At 35.9% G+C, this 7,500-nt stretch overlaps 1 long non-coding RNA gene across 1 annotated transcript in view; it reads left to right on the top strand.

Moving 5' to 3' along the window:
• Window positions 1-5,343, top strand: part of LOC144964857 (uncharacterized) — a 10,128-nt gene extending 4,785 nt beyond the window's left edge. The window contains exon 2 of the long non-coding RNA XR_013643936.1: window positions 4,411-5,343. This is a non-coding gene — a long non-coding RNA (uncharacterized LOC144964857). The remainder of the gene's footprint in view (window positions 1-4,410) is intronic.
• The last annotated feature ends 2,157 nt before the right edge of the window (window positions 5,344-7,500 follow it).

Consider the following 7,500-nt stretch of genomic DNA (forward strand, 5'->3'; position numbering starts at 1 on the left):
CTCTTGCCTGGAAGTGACCGTTGTAAGGTCGGTGACTAATTCAGCTATTTTGTCCTTGTAACATCAAGCTCTTTAGTACATGATGTCAGGTACGACACCATCCTTTATACTTTTAACCCAAAAGATTTCCAAAGAGGAAATTAGTAACACATCCGGTATATATAATATTTCGTTCCGTTTCATTTAAGAACTTACTTTTGCCATGATGAATCAAATCACGTGATATTGACTGTCGACTGGTCAGACTACAATGATGTCCATGGTCGACTGTCAATTCCATATTTAGGCCAATGAAAGTTTCAGTGAAACTCAAACAAAGTGAACCAAAGAAGAAAAAAAAATATACAGAAAGTGTGTTCTGATGAATCGCAATATTTCAATCAGTTACAATGCCAGCAGAATAACTTTTGTTTTCACTATTCTTTCTAATCGTTTTTGTTTTTGTTTTTTACATTTTGTTCTTTGAAGCGAACCCTTCGACTTCGAGTCTCCTTTCACTTGCAACTTGCGAGAGAATAGATTCGGATTTTTTAAAGTTTTTACTCACAGAAATGTGTACTTTCGACGATCTGCACTTATCTTACAGCTTTTTTTTTAAAGACAGTGTCAATAGCAACAGGATACCTTTAGCTTCTGTCATTCGTAACCGACGTATTTTCCTTCCGAATCGAAACTCTCTGAATCTAAAAATAGCTGCTATCTTGTCGACGCTATGGTGTATCCTAGTGTCTCACTCAGACTAAGCTTGAAGCCCCAGCAAATGACTAAAACATGGTCAAATCTAGTCCGAAGGTGCCATGATTTTAGTCTAGGACATTTGGTCAGCTCACATAAAATCCGATTTTTCAAGTCAGAGACTAAGCGCTAGACCTCGTTCTTGAAAACGAGCTATCGTTTTCTTCCTGTCGTTGATCGATTGTTTAGGTTCGCAGAACGTAATCGTAAACTTGCTATTGTCAAGGGATTACAGCTTTCCTTCGAAAATGAAATACGATGAGAGAAGATTAGAGACAGCAGTTATGCTGTTGATATTGCCACTGGCTAACAAAATCTAAGAAAATTATATTTAAAATTTAGTTAATCTATTTCGCGCACCTTTTTTCTTCTTTTGTTTTTTCTTTCATTTTCTTTTCCTTTTCCTTTCTCTTTAAAAAAAAAATGAAACGATAGAAAACAACTTTGATGGTCAGGTCGACATACCAGATACTTCCGATTTCACCCGCCTCACTTTTTACGTTGTATTTATCCTTGCTTTAACCCTTTACCGTAATTGGATGGGGTCTTCCAACTTCCCATGGCGGGCAAGAGATCACTTGCCGCGTCTTCTATCCCCCTAGATTTTTCCGATTTGCTTTGTCTTGGAATTAAATTACTTGGATTGTCCTGAGCCCGTTTTCATGGACGAGGACGAGATTAGTAATTTACTAGTGTAGTAAATGACTAGCTAGTCTTAAGACCAAGCGAAGCAGGTTGTGGGGAAGATTTTATGTCACTGATTATTGTGATAGGTTTGTGTTGTTGTTGTTGTAAGTGTTTTGTTATGGTATGACTGTCGTGTCTTGATCAGGCTGTTGTGAGTAATCTTCATGTTGTGTTTGTTCACTGTCTCCCGCGTAAACGTGACGTCATCGTATCTATTCTATAAAAGCTCGCGACACCCTTCATTCTTTCTCTCGACTATCTGCAGCCTTATTTGAAACAGACATATCAACTATCTTCGCCCATCGTTGTATCTGCTACTAAGATCCGATCCGCCATACTTTTGGTATGTTATAAAAATCAGGCTAGACCGGGACGATTCCCGAAGTGCTCTAGAGCAGTTTTTAACCGCCCATATATGTCCTTTACATATATGGAGAACGCCCACTTCGGTGGAGACTTTTTCTAAACTTTTTCCTTATTTTACACATCGTGAACGAGATTGGGAAATCCGTTCACGACAAGGTAACTAAAATATCGGATTTCAAGAACGCTTTCTAGTCTCGGACTAGCTAGTCTTTTACTCACAAAAATGTGTACTTTCGACGGTCTGCACTTATCTCATAGTTTTTTAAAGCCAGTGTCAATGGCAACAGGACACTATTTGTCTCTGTCATTCGTAACCGACGTATTTTCTTTCCGAATCGAAGCGTACTCAATCTAAAAATAGCTGCTATCTTGTTGACGCTATGACGTCTCCTAGTAACTCGTCTCAGACTAAAGCATGAAGTCTTGCCTCAGCAAATGACTAAAACTTAGCCAAACTTAGTCCGAAGGTGCTGTGATTTTAGTCTCGGACTTGCTTAGTCAGCTCACATGAAATCCGATTCTTTTCAAGTCATTGACTAAAGTCAGAAAAAGAGACTAAACACTAGTCCGCGTTCATGAAAACGGCCCCTGGCCCTGACCTGAGTCCTTGGCTGAGAGAGAAATAGTCAAATGCGTAGCTATAGATTTGGGAGATGATATTTTTTCCCCTTGTACTAGTAGATCATCTCTCATTTATGTACTGTAATCTTTGCTTGTTTTTTATGGGGGAGGGAGGGATGTTGTTGTTGAAAATGTATGTTTTGTAAGCATTTGAATGTATTCCTCTTGGTGGGATCCTGTAATTGTGTCTTGATGAGACTTTTAGGTGATCTCAAACTAATTACGCGGATAGTGTGCTCTTGGAATCTACATCTGTTTCTTATTTAAACCCTTTGTCTTACTTATATTCTCGTATGTTTTTAATATATATTGACTTTTTTTTTACTATTCCATTTTCTGTCTATACTGGCGCTTTAATGATCTAAATGTGTTGCAAGTGCGGTAAAAGCCCTTAAAAACATTCATTTCCGTACTGATTAAAAAGCTAAATTCTTCAGATAAAAACTCATGTGTTTAGCGTTACCCTTTTTGAACGAGGTGTATCTTATTGGAATTTTAGAAGGGCAGAGTTAAGGCAGTTAGTACAAAACCAAATCGTATGATGACGATTTTAGAAATTAGCGATTGTCGACTTCAAATAGTTGATGACTTTGGTAGAGATACATTAATACATATCACATCTATGAATGACAAATAAAATCATTACCACTCTTTAAACCCTTTAACGTTGGTAAATTACGGAGACTCGTTTTCCACTTAAATTGCATAACACTATTACAACAGCTAACATGTCCAAATATCTTTACGATACTGTACTTTTAAGAGAAGTTTGTCGGGCTGATTGTTTTTTGTTTGTTATTTTTTCTTCTTGTTTTTTTGTTGTTTTTTTTTTTGTGTTTTTTTTTTTTGTTTTGTTTTGTTTTTTTTTTTGTTTTTTTTGTTTTGTTTTTTTTGTTTTGTTTGTTTTTATTTATTTATTTATTTATTTATTTTTTTTTTTGGTTTCGTTTTTTGTTTGTTGCTTTTTTTCTTCTTCTTTTTTTTCTTTTTTTTTGTGTTTTTGTTTGTTGTTTTTTAAACTCATAAAAAAACCCGATATCCCAGGGACAAAATAAACTTGATTGTCTCTTACTGGGCTTGAAGATTACTTAATTTAGTAATATTTCAAATGAACGGACCCTGTCGACAGAAATCCACCTCATATATCACCCCCTCCCGCTTCTCATCCATTAGAATATTTCTTTTGTTCATTTGAGTTTATTAATCATCAGATTTTGTGTAACCCACGACCTCTATTTAACCTGGGGGGAAAACCCACTTCTTTAGATGATAATTTTAAGATATGATAAAGCAGCCCACGTTTAAACTGTGTGATATGTCACTGCAACCCCAGGCATAAAAAATGTTATTTCTGATGATCAACGTCAATACATTGTAACAACGAATCTGAATTGAAAGGTTTGCTGTATCAGGACCAGATACCATATCGGATATCAGATGTATATAATGACATTAATATGAATTACCCCCACCCAAAAAAAAAAAAAACAAGGTTGGATGAATAATGCAATTAAAATTGCTGTAGGTACTTGTTATATATCCTCGCCTACCTTTTGTGCCGCCTTTGTTACCATGCTTTTCTGAGAAAGCACCAAGAAAAAATTTCCATAGATATAGAACTAAATCATTGAAATCCCGGATCACTGATATGTGACAAGTACTACATTATATATATGTATATGTATATGTATATATATTATATATATATATCATTGCATAGTCATCTCTTCGGTATTTATTTATTTATTTATTCTGTATGTTTTGACATGCTTGTATTTCAATTTTCGTCGGATCTATAATTTACAATCTTTTATATTTGCCTACATTTATTGCGATGGTCATTGAAGCTACAAAAGCTTGATAATTTATAGTACGCGTGCTCAAAATAAAGTAATTATAGTTTCTGTGGGTTCTTTAAAAAAAAAGAATTAAATTTTACTCTGCGTTAATAATTAGCTTTTTCTCAGTGTCAAAATATTGTCAATATTTTTATTTTTTCAGACAAAAAGAAGAACAGGAGAGATGAGAATAAAAGCTGGGGGAGGAGCGGAACAACGTCATGAAGGAGGAAAACGATGGAGATTAAAGAGTCAGTTATTTGTGGTTTTTCTATTTTCCCTATTCAAAGTCTCTAACATGTGTCAACGTCGAACTCTCTCAACAGGTATGACAGTGCTGAAAGTCGAATCAAATGAATTTTACCAAGACGAAGATCATAAAGATCACACTGAACCATGGATCAAAATAAGCTGCCAGGCTATAGGTAAATGGCGAAAAGTAACAGAGCTAAAATTGCAAATTTTCGATTTCGACAGTGGGTCTTATATCGATCTCGTGACATCTGCCGAGCTAAATGTGAAGAACATGCCCAAAAGGACCATCTGGGCCAACACCCAAAGTGGATTTTTCTCCAATGGTTTTGCCAAATACGAATTGCATGTAGATAGACACACGGGTGTAGATAGGGAATTATTAGTGTATGCTTCCAACCCCAACTGGGCCCACAAAACCCAATATCGATGTACTTCCGAAGGCATAGACCAAAATGGGTACGAGAGAATCGATTATAGCCCCCGCACATTCGTGGGACATGATTAAAATAAGTTGATCCTCGATTGAATAAATTTCAACATTCTGCAACGATCAATAATAATTCTGGTGTTACCAACTTGCATATAAGATGGCCACCCTCTAAAAATGAGAAAGATTCTTGTGATATTGTTTGACTCTTCATGACTGTCGTTAATGCACATTTTAATTGCTTCTTTTGCAGTTAAACAAAATGGCCACAAATTTAGAGATAGTTTAAGATTTGAGTATTATACTCCTAAAAACCAATTTCATAGAGAAAATTAGTAGTCAATTCTCTTGAATCTTCAGAGGATGATTTTTTTATGGTGATAAATTATGAAATTAAATGTTTCACACCCACAAGATGGCTGAAAACATGTTCTTTTATATTGTGCAATATCTACTAGGAGAATATTTACCCGAGTTCAGCGAGAGAATGTGAGCAATTAGCTTTTTCTAATGACTCAACTCAGAGCGGAACTCGAACCCAGGCCCTTCCGGTCCGAAGGCGAGTGTCATACCACTGAACAAATTTCCTAAAACTTGAGCTTTTATATAGAGCAATATCCACTAGACGTGCTCAACGCGCTTTATAAAGTGTCCCTGAGCAAAGCAACACGTAGCATGTAGAACGAGACATGACGCCTGTTAGGCGAACATTCTTTTTTTTTCCGACATAGACAACGCTGTTAACGTTTACTCATTTTATACTAGAGTACGATGAGAGAATGTGAGTAAATAGCCTTTCCAAGGACTCAACTATGCACCGAGCGAAGTTCGAACCCAGGACTTTCCGATCCGAAGGCGAGTGACCACATAGACCACTAGACCTCATATAGCCGCACACGATAGAGGGAAATTTGAAATCCCCACATTTACCTAAGTTGACAGAACAGGGATTGGATGGCAGAATATATTCAGAGCTGTCAATTTTCAAGCTCTTCATAATATTATTTATTTGTATTTTGCTGGTTGGAAATATCATTATTAGAGCATTATCATATAATAATGAAAACATTTTGACTGTTTAATTATTGTAAGAATACATTTTTTTAGTAATAAATTTGCTTAATTGTTATCTCCATTGCTGTTTTGATGCATCGTTTTTCTCCATCTATCTATCTATCTATCTATCTATCTATCTATCTATCTATCTATCTATCTATCTATCTATCTATCCATCTATCTATCCATCTATCTATCCATCTATCTATCTATCTATCTATCTATCTATCTATCTATCTATCTCTATCTATCTCTCTCTCTCTCTCTCTCTCTCACACACACACACACACACACACACACACACACACACACACAAGGCACAACCAAACAGATCTTAGTGGGAATATTCAATAGCATTGTTGCATATTGTTCGACATTGAATTGGGATTATGAAGGTTGCTGTATTATACTTGAATTCCTTTTATCAAGCGTTGTATGAGAAATTCAATCGATATTTTGCAAAATAAATAAATTAATAAACAAACAAATAAGAAATTAGATTATGAAGATACGCATACGCGGGAACGTGTTTCAACATGTTCCAATACGCTTCATTTACGCTTTATTTGTGTCTTCGCTTTATTGAAGATTGGATGGGCTGATTTATGGAAGTATGTACTGCCTGGATAATTACAACTGGACGTATTGAGGGACAACCCTCTCGCCCACGCAACCCCATGCTATCAATTAGCCACTCCTGCCATTTTATTACCTTTTAGAAATACTCACTAAGAGTCATAAGGTTCATAGAGCTGGAGTTCATTCTTGCTTTAGGAGTGTACAACGAACGGTAGCGATTGCTTGTTACCCATTGGGAGGACGCTAATCTATAGCAAAGTACAGCTAGGTTTCTCTAATCCGAACACCTTATTTCCTAGCATTTTGTCCGGATTACAGAGGCATCTGTCATCTGGTTAATGGAATCAGTTGTGAAGTGCCGTATTAGGAAGTGTTGATCCCTGACCATGACAAGCTACGCTCACTATTACAGCAAACGGCAATGGAGCTACACTGCAATCATTATTGACGTGTGTGTGGTTTATTAGAATTGCTTTTATATGTATGTATTTCTTTTTTTTTTCAGAAATAGAGAGAGAGAGAGAGAGAGAGAGAGAGAGAGAGAGAGAGAGAGAGAGAGAGAGAGAGAGAGAGAGAGAGAGAGAGAGAGAGAGAGAGAGAGAGAGAGAGAGAGAGAGAGAGAGGGTGATTTTGTTTCGTTTTTGTTTTGTTTTTTTGTTTTTTTTTTCGTTTTGTTTATTTATTTCTTAAACCAGATGTGATTAGACTACTGTTTGTTTTTTATTTTATTATTTGAAAAATAAAGTAAAATAAATAGAGAAACCGAGCATTCAATTCAAGATAAAAAACCCATCATTGCTAAATTCCACACTCGAAGCAAATGATATTCACTCCCACGAAGTGTTACTTTAATTTGCTACCAAATCTTTCATTTTACATGGGGACTGGTAACACACAAGATATTTATTTTTTCTGTTGTCGGATCATTCAATTCAT

This window comes from Berghia stephanieae, chromosome 1, assembly GCF_034508935.2.
Source record: "Berghia stephanieae isolate SIO BIC M18660-M18661 chromosome 1, UCSD_Bste_1.3, whole genome shotgun sequence".
In the NCBI taxonomy this organism is placed as follows: domain Eukaryota; kingdom Metazoa; phylum Mollusca; class Gastropoda; order Nudibranchia; family Aeolidiidae; genus Berghia; species Berghia stephanieae.